Source organism: Pelodiscus sinensis, chromosome 17 (genome assembly GCF_052426305.1).
Source record: "Pelodiscus sinensis isolate ZL-2025 chromosome 17, ASM5242630v1, whole genome shotgun sequence".
Taxonomy (NCBI): Eukaryota; Metazoa; Chordata; order Testudines; family Trionychidae; genus Pelodiscus; species Pelodiscus sinensis.
Window position 1 is genome coordinate 10,465,135 of NC_143068.1, and position 19,887 is coordinate 10,485,021.

Genomic DNA, 19,887 nt, shown 5'->3' on the forward strand with positions numbered 1-19,887 from the left:
AAGCAAGACTGCATTGAACATGGTAGTGCAGTGACCTGAGAGTGTTTAGTGAGCAACAGTGCAAACATACTACACTCAGATGTCTCCCCTTTCTCTCTCTTTCCACCAATGGATGGTGCGTCCCTTGTATTGTTATCTCAAACATTGGCTCCTTTGTGAATACTTCTGCTCATCAGGGTACACAAATGTACCAGGTTACGGAAACTTTGATATCGAGGTGAGAGTCACTAGACGGTTACACTGAAGGATCTTCTATCTTGATGAGCTTTCTGCCTTTGTCTCAATATCCCGATAAAGATATGTTATAGACGGCCTAGGGAAGCCAAAGAATTTATCACAAATTGTCAATATTCCTAATGAAGCAGAAGATTCAACATGCAATAGAATTAGCTGGCATTGAACCATTGCACTGGGTCCATCCTTTTGACTTTAGGAGTGCATCTGGCTATGATACTGGATACTCCAGTCCAAACCCCATTTGAAAAATGAATGCCCCTTGAAGCCATTATCATTACAAGCTAAAAGGCCAAATGAGACAAAGCACTCTTGGTCTTCATCCGAATAAACAAATCATTTTTAGATCAAGTGCATTCACAATTTATCATTCTAAAATCCAATCAAAAGGGGAAAAAAACCAACAATACAGAACATTGATTTTTCTACAGCTTTATCTTAATGAAGTGCACAGTCCCTTAGTAATTAGCTTTAGAAGGGTTTTTCCCTCCCACAAGTTAATGTGTTATTTGATTTCCATCCAAATGCTGCTAAATCTGAAGGAATTTCCCAAAAATGAAATGCTCTTTGATAACACAGAGAATCTCTTATCTCTCACTTTGTTGGTTTTTCACCAAAGAGCCCATACCTGTATTTCAGATGATTCCATTGGACTGCATTGTATCTTTGCAAAGATGTTTCAATCAATCCCCAAGTTGCTGTATTTTGTCCAAATTATAAATTTTGTAAGCCATAAAATATAAACTTAATTGGTCCTTTTTTCTTAGAGCTGTCAAATATGAATCATATTATAACAGATTTAAATCACATATAAGAAAATGCAGGAGAGGTTGTACCTTTCTAGTCTAATACCAGCCAGTCAGACCGATGCCAAAGCAGAGACTTTGTTGGACTATGGGAGGTTAATATTGTCTAGCAGCATGACCAACACTTCCACTGCTTACTGGGCTCTTAGAAGACATTTAGGGGTCAACTAGAGCTAAATAACAGCACAGAACACTGAGAGCCAAGACTTGTGGCCATAAACAAACTTTGATAGACTGTGGGAAACTTGTCCACACCCATGATAAGTGGACTTCTGACTAACTAAAATCATGCCAGACCACAGATGTTGCTGGACCAAAGTGTGCCTCACTAGAGAGGTTCAACCTGCACATCTTTCTAATGTCTATTCTTAAAATGTGAGGAATCCACCCCAAAATGTACAGCACAGGCAGAGTACATGTATCTTCTGCTTAGATTTTATATGAACTTATTAAGAAGCATATGGTCACTTTAGGGTGCAATAGGACTAGAGTAGTTGCAAACTTTTCACTGCCTACTGAGTCTTTCAAACTAAAAAATATTACCTGAAATTAATAATATATTTAACTTACACCTTCTGGAGCACTCACCTGTCTCCCACAAACACAAGGAGGTTTCTGCTTATGACTAAAGACAGCAAGCCTACCACAACCCCATGTGTAATGCGATATCTCCAAAACACAATTGCCATCATGTTTTAGCTGCTCTATGTCCCATTAATTGATACCAATATGTAAATCTGTTCCAAGCTTGTTTTGTGCCTCTAAGACATAAATGTACACCACTGAAAATACTTTGCTAAGATGCCACCTCTCCTCCTTTTCTATTCTCTGAGCTAGAGATCACTTTTAAATCCTATTTCTGCAGCGATACCGAACAGAAGACATAGAGGGATAGCTGTGTGAGCCTGTAACTGAAAAAACTTAAAAAAGAACAAAGAGTTCTGCAGCACCTTAGAGACTAAAAAAAACCTAGATGGGATAAGTTTTCATGGGCACAACCCACTTCTTCAGAAACAGAAGACAGTTGTTTCAATTCTGATGCAGTGGTTATTTGCTTAAATGCAACTGAACTTTCAAGAGTCCCGAGTTTACTTGTATGTTCCACCTTGTTCTTGGGTGGGGGGAGGGATATCAATGTCCACCATGAACAATAAAGCAATCAAAAGCCACTATGGTAAAATTATATTTAAGACAAAGAGAGGACAGAATCAAAATCTGAAATTCCAGATCTGAATCCAAATTTCACTGCTGCACCCAGTGTAGATAAAAGACCAAATTCAAACACAGTACAAATCCACAAAAAATACAAGGAGTTCACAGTCTGATTTGATGCAAATGTTGTGGTTAAGATACATCTCTAAGGGTATGTCTACACTACAGCACTAATTCGAACTAAATTAGTTCAAATTACTTAATTCGAACTAAGCTAATTCGAATTAGTGCATATAGACTTAAAAACTAGTTCGAATTAGCATTTTGCTAATTCGAACTAGCATGTCCACACTGAGTGGACCCTGAACTGAGGATAAGGATGGCCAGAAGCAATGCCGGCAGGGCATCAGATTAGGACTTAGAGTGTGGAGCTGCTGTCTCAGGCTAGCTGAGGGCTGTGCTTAAAGGGACCCGACCCCCACCCCGGACAGACAGTTCTCAGGGCTTCCCCGCTTGCAAAGTAGTCCTGGCTTGGAGTGCCCTGAGTGCCCACACTCGGCACATCACAGCACTCGGTCATCAGCCTGACTGCACTTGACGCAGGCTGCCATCCGGGGAGGGGGGTCAATCAGGGGGGCTGCAGGAGAGCCTGGCCTCTGTTTGTGGAAGGCTGGAGATGGATGGCACGAGACAAATGGCTTGGTCATTGGTCTTCGGTCCATCCCCTCCAGGGTACCTAGTGTTGGCCGCTGTTGACAGACAGGCTACTGGGCTAGATGGACTTTCGTCTGACCCAGCATGGCCATTCTAAGCTTTGTAGTGTAGACATACCCTAAGGGTGTGTCTATCCAGCAGCATTATTTCGGAATAACAACTGTTATTCCGAAATAACAATGCGAGTGTCTACACAGCAATTCCGTTAATTCAACATAAATGTGAAATAACAGATGGTTTATTCTGACTTGTGTATACCTCATTCCACGAGGAATAATGTATATTCCTATTAAAATAGCTATTTTGGAATAGCAGTAGTGTGGATGCTCCACTATTGCTATTTGAAATAGCTCTTCCCCAGGGCCATTCAAAGTAATTACTCCCCGGTGCCTCTTGGGGCTCTAAATTGAGGTAGCACATCCACATTAGGGGAGCCTGCTTCGGACTAATTTTGCAGCTTCTCGATAGTGTAGACGTGCTATTCCGAAATAAACTATTTAGGAGTATTTCTTCCAGAATAGCTTATTTTGAAATAAGCGTGCTGTGTAAATGTAGCCTAATATAAGAGAACAATTAGCAGCAATGCCCCTTCCATAATGGTCGTGTTTCTCTAAGGCCTTCTTGTGCCTAAATATATAGAATCTAGAAATGTAATACAGAAAATTCTGAAGCCATTGATCTGAAGTGCAACAATATGTATGTGTTTCCTGAAGCTGCATCTTTTGAATGCCACAGCTGCAATGCTATTTTTTAAACTAAGGGGTATTAAAAGACAATGAAGCTGTTCCCTAATACAGTTTGTGCATTTTATGAACCAAACAATTAAATAGGTTTTAAAACATCTGCTGATTGCATAATCCCATCCAGGGCAGGGTACTCAGCATTTTTAAACAGCAACTGATACCACATACGGCTGTCTACTACAAAACACCAGCCGTCCTGTTAAAATCAATGGAAAATTAGATGCTATGAAAATGCAATATGTGTCCAATTAGTTATAATTGGAGCAAATGGTGATGTAGATAAACTCCCAGAGTAAGATGCATTTGCTCAGAATACGCACTGCCTACTTTATGCACGGCATAATATTGGCCACCCCCTGCTCTAATGTACCCTACCACATGAATGACGATCTATCTAATACACATATGTTAACTCCTATCTAATTATGGAGTTGCACAAAGCTTTTAGGATTGCTTTGGTGCACTGCCGTGTGTTGTGACAAATGATTCTCCGCCACACTGAAAACTCCCTGTTATACTTGACAAATTATTCCAGCAAACCTGCTTAAAAACTAAAAAAATCCTTGGATGCTGTGACAGGTAAAGAATTATGCTGTTTGTGCAATCAGAGGGATTGTTTGTTGGTTCAAACATTCTGGGTTTAAACGATACATTTGCTTCGTTTCCTCATGTCTTTTGTTTTGTCAGTTCAAAAACCTTCGTACCAACTATTTTTCAAGGCTCTTTTAACGTTTAAAAGCTCGATTGCATGACCAAAGAGAAACTAGGTTATGTGATTCTAGTGTTTTATTTTTAACACTGTGCAAAATATTGGGTCCTTCTTCTTTTAATCTTATGACTGAAGAAAATGAGCAAAGTTCCTATATCACAGAATTATAACCACATAACATACATAGAGCCCTGCAAATCTGCAGATATCTGCTTTATATCCATAGGTATCCACATTTTTATGATACAGATGTGGACACAAATTTTGTATGTAGAACCCTGCAAATTTGCAGATATCCTCTTTCTATCTGCAGGTATCCACATCTGTGGATATGGATGCATATATCCGCAGCTCATTTTTGTGACTGCAGATGCAGATACAAAATGTTGTATTCATGCAGGGCTCTAAATACACACCCATAAACAAGAGACATCAAACGTGGTGAAATTGGTCAAAGAAACTTCATTGCATACTAATACATTTCATAGAGCCTAATTCAGCTATCATGGGGTATTACAATTATGACTTGCTGGCTTTTATTGCTTAAATATCTAAATAACTTCATATTTCTTGTCCCAACAGTATTGCTTCAATTGCCAGGAGGTGATGATTCATTGCAAAATGGATGTTTAATTCCAATTTTTAGTTAATTATTCACATAAATAGCAAAGACCCCAGCCCATCATGGGAATAGGTTTGCATTTATCCACCCCCTAAACTGTTTACCAACCTCAGACACTGTTACTCATGTCATTTAAGAAAAGGTCTTTTCAGGAAAAAAAAAAAAAAGATAGTAGCTTGTATTTGCTGCGCTGACTCAGCCAAACTACAAGAAATGCTAAGGCTCAATCCATAACTTTGGTGTCTATTCAAAGAATGCATTCTTTCTCAACACTGATAAAAGTTTAATACATAGTTGCCCTGGTTTTTAATAAACTTGTCAACAAAAGAGTAAAGGAAATTGATGGGGGCTTTCCTAGGAATAAATTCGGTTTCAAATAGACCGAATGAACATCGGGGACAGAGTGCGGGGAGAACAGCCAGGCAAGGGCTACTTTTGCTGTTCTTTGCAGAAATGGCAAGATAGATATTTTGTGTCTTAGGGACCTTAGTAAAAAGCTGCTGGAATTTAAAGAAAGAAATATGTTTCTGTTCACAAGTGCATCAGAGCCCTGACATCAATGAAGGAAAAGAGATGGGATAAACACTGTGTAAGAAATTAATGACTAACGTGTCCCTAGATAAGACAATGCCATTTCACATCTAAAGTTTTTTTTTTCCTTTTCCCTTACTAACTATTTAGGGTTATGCCACGTGTACTATTGAGAGGTGTTAATTTTTTAATAACTTCGCCAATGTTGTGCCAGTCTTTTTTCATGTGCTTAATATTTAGATCTAAAACAGCAGCACAATATTCTTTGCTGATTATATAATTGAAATAACTATATAGTATAAACAAAAGAAGAGTGAGAAATCCTCCCCTCCTCCCCCCACTACTTAGGTGCATCTTCCATCCTCCCCCCCACAATGGCCGTTATTCCGGAAAAACAATACTAGCGTCCACACTGCAATTGCATTATTTCAACAGAAAGTCAAAATAACAGATGGTTTTTTCTGATGGCAATAAACCTCATTCCACGAGGAATAAGCCCTTTTCCAAAAAAGCTTTGTCAGAAGAGGGTGTGTGTAGATGCTCCACTGCTGCTATTTCGATATAGCTCCTCACTGGGACCATTCTAAAATTATTCCTCCCCAGTGCCACCTGGGGCTCTAAGTCGAGATATCATGTCCACATTAGGGGAGCCTTCCTTGACTAATTTTGAGGCTTCCCTGTAGTGTGGATGCACTATTTCGAAATAAGCTTTTCTGGAAGATACCTTCCAGAAAAGCTTATTCCGAAAGAAGTTTGCAGTGTAGACGTACCTTACTCTGCCTTTACATTACCAGAGCTCATCCTTCAACAGGATTTCTCACACAGCGATTCCAGTGCCTTTCATCTGGATCCCCCATAAACATCATCTACATACAAATCTCACCCTCTTAGCCCACCCTTCGTCTATCCCCATCAATTCCATCTCCCGTATTCCGTTCAGACAAACAGGGCTATGGACTCCAATGCAAGCCCCATTCAAGCAAAAATCATTTAATATTAAGCTGGGAAAGGCCACTACTGTCTAGATGTACACAGAACAATTTGTGGGAATTTCCACTACATGCATCTGACGAAGTGGGTCTTTACCCATGAAAGCTTATGATCCAATAAATCTATTAGTCTATAAGGTGCCACAGGACTTCTCATTGTTTATGCAGATACAGACTAATGCAGCTACCTCTCTGTTACAGAACAATCTGAAGGTATCACAGGACTGCTCTTTTTTTTTAAATTTACAGACTAACACAGCTACCCCTCTGAAACCAAACAATCTGTCTGTCGAAAACATGCATACTGTATAGCTATAGATACTGATCTATTATCAATCCACTCAAGATTATTATTATCATTATTTTTACATGTATCTTGATCGATCGGATGCCTCTAGATTATTGCTTCTTTGGGATGGGGAGTCCAAAATTTTGCTTTTCAGGATTAACTTTAAGATTTAATTGAAAACTTCCACTGATTTCAAAGGGAACAGGACTGGACTTCTGAATGAGATCAAATGTCTTGTCTTGTTTACTTCAGGAATTACTTGCACTGTTTCAGTTTCTGCTGTGTGAGACTGTTCCTTGCTCTCTCCCTGCAAGTTTAATTTGAACCGAACAGGCTAAAAAGGGAAAGGCAACGTCATGCCTCCCAAGTAAAAAGAGTGACTTTTGGAGGCTGGCAGCTGGTGTCCTAGCCTTTGAAATGAACTTTATTCTTGGTTGCTCTTAGGTCACCAGATTCCTGCTCCTGTAGCATTAGCCGACTCCTGAAATGCCTGTGTTTACTTGCCTATGTAAGGCCTTCACGGGAGTGGCTCATGTTCTTACAGCTGTTTGGTCCCTGATCGCATTGCTCTTCTGCTTTGGGGTATCATGCGGCGGTCTGCACTACTTAACTGCCCAGATGCCATGTGAATACAGTTTCACCAGAAAGGCAGCTGAGAATGAGGGCTATTTATATCAGCTGTTCTGTAGTCCCCTTGGATTCATCAGACTGCCTCTGGGCTTTTTTAGATAGCGGCACACTTTCAAATGCTGGCCATATCTGGGCATGGTGAACAACTTTCAAACACTGTACCATGCTTTATTAAAAAAAAAAACCTCCACAACAATAAAGAACCCTGCATCTGTTCAGGATGTCAATTGGCCTGACAAAATATTATGTATCCCCTTCCTTCTGAACACTGCTGGTAAATGATCTGATGGCTGAAAACTTCTGCTTTTACGTTCCCCTGGAGAGTAGTAATTTCTTCATTATTAAAAATACATTTGTTCTCTGATTAGGCTCCATTTGTGCATATGCATAAACATTATACACTCCGAACACATCTGTTATTTACCATGTGTATATACTTATCCAACCTGTATATACTGGGTGGTATTGAAACTCTACATAGTTAATACTACTGAGGATAGGACTAAAATAGTAGATTAGGTTTAATAGGGCTTGCAAAAATATTTTAAGTTACGCTATTTGAAACAACATATCTTTAGATGGACTGCAAGATCAAAGAAAATGTGGATTTATCGCCACATACAGCTATAACTGCACACTCACACTAGACTTTATGTGCTGCAGAGCCATGGAAAGAATGCGCTTGCATTTCACAGACTCCTTCGCTGCAGAAAAGACACAAGACAAGAGTCATTTTGCTCCCTTGCACACAAACTTGCACGAGGCACTTGAGAATCTGAAAACTGGGGACAGAAAGGGCCACTACTGCCAGCGCACAAGCCACATGACCAAAATCATTGCTCCCTACCTGAGCCGCAAAGCGGGTGATGCTCCTTGTGTTCTCTTTCTCTTCCAGCCATGTAACTTGTGCTTCAGACACCGAAGGCACACCACCCATGCTGTGATGGGCCTGCTCTCTTTCCTGTGTATGCTGAGCCATTTCCAGCAGCCATGTCAAGTTTCATGCCTACACTACGCCAGCTACAGCCGGTGGTACAGGTAGAAGTGAGTCAGATGTTCTATAAATGGCTTTGTAAAATCACTGCAGACTAGGGTTTGAAAGGCTTCCCTTTTAAAAGCCTACTGTCCTTGTAATGCCGGTATTGGCTAGTATTACTCTGGAGAAAATCCTGATACTACTGAAGTCAACGGGAGTTTTGCTGTTGATTTGAGGGAAAGCTGGGGCTTCACTTATTAAATACCCAGTGCAAAGATAAACTGTAAACTCTATCATGGATATGTTTGTATGCATGGGACTGCAGTAGCAATGAGTGATATTTTACAGAGTAATACTTAGTATTTAGCTCTGCAGTGATGTTTTAGTCACGTTGGACCCAGGATATTAGAAAGACAAGATAGGTGAGAAAATACCTTTAATTGGACCAACTCCTGTTGGTGACAGAGACAGCCACATCTCTCTCAGCAACAAAATTAGGCTCAATGACAGATATTACCTAACTCACCTTTTCACTCTAGTGCAAAGCTCGTATTTTGAGCACTTAACTAACAGTGCATAAAACTTACCCACGATATAAATTAATCAACTCAGATGGTGTTTATACCCACAAATGAATTTGGCCCATTATCTAAATATCATCTTCAACAATGCTACAGAAATAAGTCCATGAATATTATTCTCCTTTTCTTGCAGGTGAGGAAATGGAGGCAGATTGTTTTAAATTACTTGACCGAGACCACATAAGTAAGTCATTGTCAGAGATTTCCAGCTCCTTCCATCAACCACTAGACTCCATTTTTTCTCTCAATAACCTTGTACAGTCCAACAGAAATACCTTTTCTAGATGTGGCTGTCTACTTCCAAAACCACTGCAATACCAGGCTGCAAAATTTAACCCTACTATCACTCACTAAAAGGGAACAGCAACTGAAGTATTCAATAGGCAGTTCTAACTTTTAAGGGGGATCAGACAAGAAGCAAATATATTTATCTTGACAGAGCACCCTCGATCACTGTGAGATACATGATTTGGTAAAACTATTTTTTAAAATATATCTTAGGTGATTCATGCTGTTTTCATTTGTCCTCAGACCTATGATGGGAGGTCCTGCTAATGGACTGAAAAGAATCATTATCAGTTTGGCTCTTTCTTTCTTTCTTTCTTTCTTTCTTTCTTTCTTTCTTTCTTTCTTTCTTTCTTTTCCAGGTTCTTCTCTTACTCTAGGCCTAAACCAATCCTGGGAAACACAAGGGAAGCCCTGCCCAGCTAAGCTGGTGTCAAAGGAAGGGAGAGATACTGCAGTGCAGTGCTGATCTTTTCTGCAATCAGACGTGCAGACTAGTCCAAACCCTGAGTCAGCACAATTTCTTTTTTGATTGGTTGATCTGAGTAACATACTTGCAATTTATGTTAAAGTGGCAAGCAATTAATACATGCCCTCCCTTCCCTGTCTTGCAAAAAAAAGCCCTTTGAATCAAATGCACAAATCTCGTCTCCAAAGTCACACTCTGGTCCTAAATATTCTAAGTCTCTTTCATTTTTAATTTAGGGCATTAAAAAAAAAATTTGCAATCCAAGCGATGCTCACTTTGATCGACTTGTGCTGCAGCAGCTAAAATATCTGTCCTGCAGGTCAATCTAATCATGCTTAATAGCAGTTTATTCTTCAACGCAACATTTTTCACATTGGGTCGACAGTTTTAAATGAGATTGCTGATGCACCCCTTTACTAATGCTTTTACCAGGGCTAGCACATGCTTTGAAATACTTGTGCAATAAAATGCTTTATTACGCTTGATGAAAGCACTATTAAACTTGAATTGCAAACAGACTTTTTTAGCAGGGTGTACTGAAATTTATTTGTCCACCTGTTCTATGTATGTAAAATAATAATAATAAAAATATCTTGCCAACAACATGAACAACAAAACCTCGACACTCTCAGTGACAACTGTACATCACTAATCCTTGTGCTCTCTGAAATGTGTGCAAAATAGCCATTTTAATACCCCGGGAAGGTTTCACTTACATGCAGAAAATTCATTTCTAAAACGGCTGGATTTTGTGAGGAGTAGTATAGGAAATTTTTCACTAATTTGGTCTACTGGATTTACAGTTTTTATAGTTCTCAAAGCTACTGTTTCCACAACTGGCATTTCACAAGCTCAATTGGCCATTTGCATGACAACACTCAAATTTCCCAACGTATTCCAATGGAACTCTTTGCCATGCCTGACCTGCGGAGGGAACATACGTGGTTGGGCTGCAGAAACGGGAACAAATCCCTCTTGAATTTTCCTTCCAGTGGCTGAGTTCTGCAGGGATGGGGCCAGTTACCATTTTAATTAAGGAAAGAACTATCAACCAGGTAGTGAAGTAGCCTGATTTTTTTTTAAGAGGACCTAGGACCCAATCTGTCTCCTGTTGAAGCTGACGGATGGTCCCCTTTTCCTTTAACTTGGATGGGAAGAGGGCCAGAGCTCACCTTTTGAAGTTCATTCCATACCATATGCTTTTATTCCTCATCCTAGAAGGTTTCTCCATGAGGCTACCTTAAGAAACAGAGACCTGAGCATCACAGAATCATAGGGTTAGAAGGGACCACAAAGTTCCTCTGCATTGTTACAGGGAAGCGAGTGGGGACAAGAGGAAACTGTAATGAATGTCAGCAAAGCTATGCTCCAGACTTGGGCACCTAGCAGAGCTACAGAGGAAGGCCACATCACTGTATGAGGCTCCAGAAAGCATATCCCCCACCATGCCTTTATTCTCCTCCTCCTTCATTTTCCTCCTGCCAGTATATTAAAATACCACAAAGGCATCCCTTAAAATTACAGCGTGCAAAATATTTACATAAATCTGAATGCATAGCAACTCCCTAATATGAGTAATTCCATTGGATTCAAAAGCATAATAATTTAGGAGCGAGGGGGGGGGGGAGTTGCTAAAAGTGGCATTAGGAAAGCAGGTACCTACTGTAAATCAAAACCAATGTCTCTAAGCAAGAGCAGCGCTAAACATTGGAAAAGATTCAGTGACACCTGAGCTGGGAGGAAAATGTTAGCAACAAAAAGGGAAAAAATTGTTTTCTATCTATGACACAGAGAATCTCTCATTTTTTAATTCAGGGGATCAGGCTAATGTAGGTGATTTACAATAAGGGGAAGTTGCAACCAAGCCTATGAACTGTCTGTCATTTTATTGCTCCATTAAATCTATTTTCAAAACACTAGTGCTTTCATCTGAACATGAAGCACAGTTCTAGCTGCCCCTGTCCCAGAATATTAGAAGGACAAGGTGGGTGATGTGACATCTTTTATTGGACCCACTTCTGCGGGTCCAATAAAAGATATTACCCCGCTCCCTTTTTCTCTTTATTTGATGAACACTACTTCTTGCCATAATACTTTAATGTCAAACAAGGACTATGTCTGGGGAAGGAGCGGCTGCCTCCGGGAGATGGCTTAGCGGGTTTGGATGTCTTCCCTGTGTAATTCCACCAGTGGCCGCTGCCTTCATTGGTGGAATTGCAGACTAGGCACATTTTGTTAGGACTTTGCTTCCCTGCTTACCAAATGATCTGGTGTTTCGGGCAGGATGAGTTCCGCCCTCCATCTACCGCAACAAGGGAAATATTTTTTTTAAATATCAATGATTAAACAGCGTGGGGGCCCCAGCAGCTGAAAAAGCTCAGATGAGCCTAGCTAAATGCATACCAGCAGGTGAAGACTATGAGTCACTTCACTCCTCCCCATCCAGGGAATCTGTCAATCATGCCGAAAGGTCATCCCTTTCGGCAGAAAAACCGTAACAGTTTATTGTGGCGGCTTGCACCTGTTGTCGGCTCCCAAGGGCCTGTCATGAGTGGGATTCTCCTAAAGAGCAAAGATCATATGATTTAAAAAAAAAACCTACCCAAGCCAGAAGGACCACGCCCCCTTGAATTATAACAGGTGCTCTTTCTGGTCCCTTGCATGTATCTCAGCTCTACTCAGTGGTACTAGAGTTAGCTCAGTTTCACTTTCATTCAGTGCAAAGTCTTTTTTTAAATGCAGCTTAGTAAATAAAAAGATTTTCACTCGGCCTAGTCAGCTTCAGCTAAACCCTTTGTGCCTTTCTATAGCATTTACTTTAAAATATCTACTGAATACTATATGGCATAAAACCTCAGTGGTATTCAGCCTGCCTTTTCTAACCAGCTATTCATGAGCTCCTGCTTATAGTTAAATCCCCTTTGGCATACATGTAACCAGTGACAATGGGGCTTGTCATGAATAGAGGGGAATAAGGACTTTCTCAAAATCCAAATTCAGTAGCTTGCTTACTCTCCTGAGCCATTAGAACAAGTGAAGCTCTACTAGTCTCCAAAACCAAATGTCTTGTTGGTTGTTTAACCAGCCCCAGCAATGGACAGCAAGTTGCCAGGATTCAATCGAACAAGATATTAGCACTGAAGCAAATAATAAGCAGTATTAACCAAGAGGCAAGACATTCTATTAAAGCAAAATGTTTCAGGTTAATTTCCAGTAACACCATTAGTTGAGATCAGGTTAACTTGGGCACAGAGGGAGAGGGGGGCAGAAGGTGAGAAAAAACACTTTTGATGAAGTTTAAAACAAAAAACAATCTGTGTTAAGCTCTTTTGTGGGGAGGCGGGTTGGTTTTGGAAGAGTAAGACACTCTCTCTAAACAAATAAGGGATTACTTCAACATTTGTCCTGCATCCAACATATAACGCTATTTTCTTTCATCCGGATTCACTTCTTAAACCATAATTCCAGAAGAGCAGAAACATAACCAAGTGTATTTTGTTGTACAATGTACAAAAATGTTTAAAAGCCTCATAAGACTTCTCAAATTCAAGCTTGCTAATTTTATTGTTCTTTCAGGGAAAATACATATATGTATTTTGGATTCCTTGTGCTTTAGACGTGTTTAAATTGTTTTGATGACTGTTAATAGAATTTATCTCACTGCTTTTAACCATGAGAACTTTTTAAGATGGGAAAGGTTCAAAAAGCTTAAGTTTGTACATTCATTTAAAGCTAAAATACTGCACAGCTAAGGCAGAATCATTGTATTCTCTCTCTGTCTCTACCCCCGCCCCTTCATACTCCATTCTCCTATTTAATCCCTTTCCGTTCTCAATTTAAAGCTCATTCTGCTTTGTTGGCATCTCATCTACTTTTTGGGGGGAGGTAGAACAAACAAACAAAAAAGAACAAGAGCAATTGGCCTCTACCCTTGTTAAAAACACAAGTGGACAGCAAGCTTTCTTCTGGCATTGCCTTTCAAAGCCCATGCCGCAGTCAGCATATTGAATATTTAATGTCCTGATGAGCATTTCCACCTGCTGACACAGGCAAAGTGACAGAACAATACACGCACTGGAACAAGATCATCAATTGACTCCCTGGTCAGTCTGCCATGTCAGGCATTTAAACAAATTTCTGTCTGTCCTTCTCTCCCCCCCCCCCCTTTTTTTTGAAAACATTGGATCACACATTGTTCCATTGAGAATGATCCCCACCTGAAATACATACTTCTTTACATTCCATAGCTTGCCAGGTTCATATGGGCATATAAAGAAGTATGTTTCTCAAGCAGGTAGTTTCAATATGTGCATTTATGTGTTCACAGGAGAAAATAGTGCTGATTCAGAATTCACATCCCAAGAGTGCTCAGTTAAGGCTGAATTTAAAATAGCAGAGTTTCTCTTTCCTCCAGCCCCTATACAGCAACACACACACACACACACTTTTCCCCACTTCAGACTAATCTCCAATAATCCACAGCTGTTCCTCTGTAGATGTCTGATTTTTGTCACCGAGACCGGAAATGGACACTACGTTGGACAAAAAACTCCGAGCAATCTGGCCATTTGCCCCGAGAGTGCTTCTTTTTCACAAAAATGGGGAGGGGGAGTTTGTGAAAGAAAATAAAATCCCATTCAGTTCACCTGAAAAGTAGATATTTCATTTGAAATCCGAAACTTTCAGTAATAAAAAAATCAGACAATTACCCAGCTCTTACTGGAGGGATTCTTTTCTCCCCCCGCCACCCCCCAAGCTATTAGGAAAAAAGAGATTCCAGTGCTGTTCTCAAATTTGGGGTACACATCACCTCAAAAAAATCAACGGTCTGGCAAAAAATCAACACCAAGCTTGCCTGATCCATTTGTCAGGGTTAGCAAAGTCATCAGTTACAGACAAAGATTTGCTTTTGTCAATTAGTTGGGGTTAAAGCAGAAGAAAATAAAATGATCTTACCTGGAGAGTCCAGAGATTTTTCCTTTGTAGGTCATTGTACGTGAAACACTGCCTTGCAGATGCGAAACCCGAAAAGAATGGACATGCCTTTTTGGGGGGTTGGGATTTGGGGTTTTTTAAATTATTTTTAAATGTCATCCAGTTGAACTCCATGACAGCTGAGGATGCCTGTGCCATACCTGCAGATATGCAAAATAAAAAACAGAACGGGGCAGCCAAAGCTAGTTGCCAGGAAGCACAGGCCGGAGTGGAAGTCTGCGAGTTACTCCTCAAGCACTCCTCTGCAGGTGGGTGGGGTGCATGTGTGTGTGTACAGCTCTTTCTCCAGTTTGCATTAGTCAGTCAGCCTCTTTTTTTTCCTTTCTCTCTCTCTCTCTCTTCTCCCTTGTTGCCTCACAGCCGCTGTGAGCTTTAAAGCTCCCTGAACAATGTGGTCCGAGTGGCACTGCTGAAAATGATGATTGTACTGAATACGAGACTATTATAGGCAGGCTTTAGGCATCAAGCAAACCAGGAGGTCACACGGGGCGCTTAATGCTCATTCAGCATTGCTGTAATGGTATGCTTAGCTTGTCCACTCACCTGCTTCGTTTGCCTGCTACCCCTAACCCGAGCCTGCAGATCAATACCAATTTACAGGCAAATGTAGAATGGCTGCCTGAGTGTTAATGAATTTTACCGTTTCTCACAGTCTTCTAATGAACCCTTTAAAGAGGGTTTAAGTAAACTTAGCAAGTGGCAAACTAAGCACTTTGGAATACTTAATTGTATCGATATTTTCCCACTGCTTTTCAGAATATAGCTGCAAACTGGGAAGTAAATATTTCCCAGTTCCCCGTCAACTTCCGTCACCACCCAAAAGAAACAGAGAAGAAGTCCCACTATGTCAGTGTTTCTTCAGGTTAATGACTATGAAGCCCTGAAAGTGGCTTTACTCCTGGTGTGTTTCACTGCTCACATGCTTTAGCCCTGGTTTGGTTTTACCTCTTTTTTGATTGCTTTTGGTTGGTTTGGGTGATTTTATCACTTACTGTTATTTGTCTAATTTAAAGCCAGATTTCAACCTTTGGGGACTAAAGAGAAGAGATGTGGACCTGTGATACTATGCGAGTGCATGGAAGCAGTAAAAATTAAGTCAGGAGAGAGAACGGTTTAAATAGACACACCAATTGTGTGAGTGAAAGTCTGATTTCTCAAATTTCAGGAAGAATCAGACACCTAGGGAGTGATTTGCATGGATGAGACATTCAACTGAATTTTGTTATCACTTGTCCCAACAGCAGTAAATGGAAGTGTGGGAAGAAGGATGGTTACTTTATTTCTTTGACCTTTAAAACATTTGTAATTGACACACCATTAACTTTCCCTAAATAAATTTTGATGTCTGTTCTCCTGTACAGTACCAAACTTTTGCAGATGAATTGGCATCAACTAAAGGACAATAAGGAGAGTATTTCATAAGGTATTTTAAAGTTAAAGGGCTTAACCCTTTATTATAATTAACGATTAGGAAAAGAACCCCTGTCCAATGACTTCTGAAAGTCAGGGCAAGTTTATCCATTCTTACTGAGTTTAACAAGTGGCAATTGCTTTTATATTAGTAACCTCTGAGTGAAAAGGTATTCAATTTTTTAAAATTTACTTTGCAGGTATTCATAGAAATTCATGATTTCCAAAAATGCGCCTTTTTAAATTTTTGGCATAGTAAAAAAAAATCTGCTGCCCTATTTTACATTTTATCGGGTTTTATTGTGTTACTGGAGCCCCCATTTTCCTCACTCGTCTGAGCTGGTTTAGCTGTCTGTTGATACATTCAGAGTGGAAAATGTTGCATGCTAATTGGGGGCACACAAATCTTGGGAAAGGGAAATCCTAAACTGTTGGTGTCATTTGACAAAGGAAGAGTGCAGAGATGAGAAGCTGATGAAAGACAGCCTGAGCTAATGGAAGTGAAGCTAAATGTGGGAGGAGAGAGGATGAAGGGGTGGGGGATGACATGTGTTCACATTCACAGGGCTTTCCTCCTTCAATCCAGACTCAATGCACTTGTCCAGTCATTACAGAATTCTATCTGCAGCGGCTGGACAGCACAGAACTTTTTAGAGCTGCAAAGAATGGGAGGTGCAGGAGAAGGTCTTTATTCATGGGGGTAGACGGGAGAAGTGTGAAAGGAAGTTGAAATGAGGTAGAAGTTTGTGTTAGTTCCAGCCAAGCCCGCCTATGATCTGTTCTGTACAGTTAAGATTTAATTGAGTCACTTTACAAAAAAATTCTGAGGCAGAGACGACATCATCATTTCAGGAGAAACCCAGCAATTAAAATGACAACACAAATCAAGGATTTCTGACTACACAATTACACATGACTGAAGAGTGTACAATTTCTAATACACACACAGAGACACAGGCATACTATAGACACACAGATGTAATATATATTGTATGCACATAATATAAATTATATATTACATCTATTTATATGCTTTGTATATGCAGTATCTCTCTATTGTGCATATAGATGTGTGTATATATACATCACAGCATCTATCATTATGTGTGTCTGCATGGGTGTGTGCATATATACACCACTATCATAAAAAATATAATGACCACAGTCAGCGTTTTGCTTCAGAAGCAAGAATAGTCAATTGGCACGTGAAGTGTAACCTGCATTTTAAATTCTTTGCAATGAAAATATAACTTCTCTTCTTTCTGATGTTCCTTTTTTGATTGTCCATAAACCACATATCTGTAATTAAATACCCGCTTCCCAGCATTTCAATGGTTAATCACCGCAGTGTTGAGATCATTGCGAGTTAGTGTAAGTTTAACCACATTTCAGCTTTGTTCTTGTTGGTATTATTTCAGCTCACAGCTACAAGGTATTACAAAAAAAAATTTTCCCCCAGGTGTCATTAGCTAGCCCATCTCAGCATTAGGCATTTAAAAGCTGGTTTAACCTTGCAAAATGATTGCATGTCAAAGTTCTGACATTTCAGTTGAGATTATTCTAGTCCAGTGCTTGCTCTGCAGTTTTTTTTTAAAATGCGGAGTATACCACAGCAGAACAAGAAAGAAAAGGTCTCCTAACCCACCCCCCTATTGAAACACACATTCTGCACACACACACAGTCCAGAGAGCAGAGACACACATTTAAGTCCCCGCACAAGTTTGAGGGGCATTAGCCAGGAAAGTGTTTAAAAACAAGCTGAGCCGGTTGCAGTTAAAAGAAAGACAGATAGGAGGGGGTGGGGGGAGAGAAGACATACCAGTTAGAAGATTCTGTTGCAGCAGTAGAGTCACCAGCCTTCTAGCTGAAAGCTGAATCAGCTTTCGAGAGTTAGGGATGCATAGAGGAGGGTCATGGAATCACAAGGTAATAATGCGCTTCATGCTGCAGCCGTCAGCCTTCTCCTTATAGCCAATCTCTAATGCAGGAAGGGAAAAAGAGCAGGCCCAGTAATAGTATTAGTCCTCACTTGGAGAAAAAAAAAAAGATGAGGCACCCCCCCCCCAACAAGCACCACTACAACTCAATCCCTCCTTCTGCATCGCAGGCTTAGTGGGGTGGGAGGAGGGAAGGAAAGGAGGGAGAGCTTTAAAGCTTACAGCGGAGGCGAAGAGACGGAGCTAGAGAGAGAGAGAGAGAGCATTGAAGAGCACAGGCAGAATAGAAGGGTGAAGCAGGAGGTAAGGAGAGGCAACCTTTCCTGTTCAGATTGCCGCACACCTTGATGCATAATGGCTGTGTCTGCAGAAGTCTCCCATCACCCGCCCTTCCTCTCACCTCCCCCCCACATATGTCCCTCCAAAGGGTCAGCCTGAGGTAGAGGTCAGGATGCAACCAAGAGCAGTCATGCAAAAAAAAAAAAAAAAAAAAAGCGGGGCTGCACAGAGTCGGGGGGGCGGGGGGAAACCTCTGATCAGAAAACGAGTCCACCTTTCCAGTGCTTATATACCCAGCTAAGCATCTGAAACATGCACGCCCAAGCCTGTGGCCCCTTCTCATGCCATTGCCTCCCTGACCATATTTAGTCAACCATGGCAAAAAATAGCCTGTCAGCTGGAGACGGCCGAGCAGGGAGTATTTGGAGTTCAATCCCTTCTCTCAGCCCATTGACTACTAGTCCTGCAGGGGCCTGACTCTGGCTTTTTTTTTTTTTTAACCCTCAGCTATTTTTAGCTCCGCCAAATAGAGAACCCTCTCATCTTACCACTCTCTGCCTGCCCCAAGGTTTCACCAGGCCCAGACTATGTATGGTAAGTGCTGTTGTTGAGAGACAGAGACAGAGACCATGTTCATTCCGGAAGACCTTTGTCTCCCCTCAGGGCTTTTGGTTGCTGTTGTTTTTTGGTTGGGGGGGAAGGGAGGATGAGGTCAGTGTGGGACGGATTACCTATCTTCCCTTTGCTCCCTTTTTCCCTGCCTGGTGGAAACATACCTGGAAGAGGCGGCAGGGGAAAGAAGTGGAAAGGCTATTGATTCTTACCTTAAAGAGAGAAGAGCTGTGATTCAGAAGCACTGTGTTGTGCCAGACTGGGAGATCCCAGGCACTACACCAGCTAACTGCATCTCTAGTCTGAAACTTTCCAAGCTGCCTGTCCCCGAGGAGCATGCGGTCTCTGCTCCTTGTGTTGGCGAATGCAAATAAGCCCAACTTTAAGCCATGAAAAGTCACCCCCCCGATGGGTGCCCTGTGAATGCATGTAATAACTGAACACACGGGTATCTCTTGGGGGTTTGTTCATGCTAGTTTTGGGCCCCAATGAAAAATCTTCACCCTCGTTAATTAAAAGTGAGGTACTTACACAAAATGTGAGCATGTTACATTCACTTGTGCTCTTGAAGTGAGGGAAGAAAGTGGGTATTCTTAGATTTCAGGGACTCTTACAAGGTCCAGCTTTAAAACAAAGTTGAGTGTGAGGATAACACCTGGTCACCTTGGGGAGAAAACATAAATAACGATAAATGTGACTCTACTTGTTCTTAATGAATCTGACTTGTTTGCTTGCAAGCAAGGCCCCAGATCTGGGCTTCTCATTCATCTAATGATCCTTCTCCTCCCTCCCCCATGCACAATTACATTTCACTTAGCAGTTCTGTATAATTCAATCTCGGCCATAAAGAACATGCTACTTCTTCACACCCGAAATGGATCATAAAGGCTCCTATGGGATCACTCTTCTTGTGTGATTTGGAA

The 19,887-nt window shown here is 40.9% G+C and overlaps 1 long non-coding RNA gene across 1 annotated transcript in view; it reads right to left on the reverse strand.

Moving 5' to 3' along the window:
• Positions 1 to 18,614, reverse strand: part of LOC102453262 (uncharacterized) — a 140,666-nt gene extending 122,052 nt beyond the window's left edge. The window contains exons 1-2 of the long non-coding RNA XR_016347022.1: positions 18,474 to 18,614; positions 14,687 to 18,114 (exon numbers count right to left, since the gene is read on the reverse strand). This is a non-coding gene — a long non-coding RNA (uncharacterized LOC102453262). The remainder of the gene's footprint in view (positions 1 to 14,686; positions 18,115 to 18,473) is intronic.
• Between the last annotated feature and the right edge of the window lie 1,273 nt (positions 18,615 to 19,887).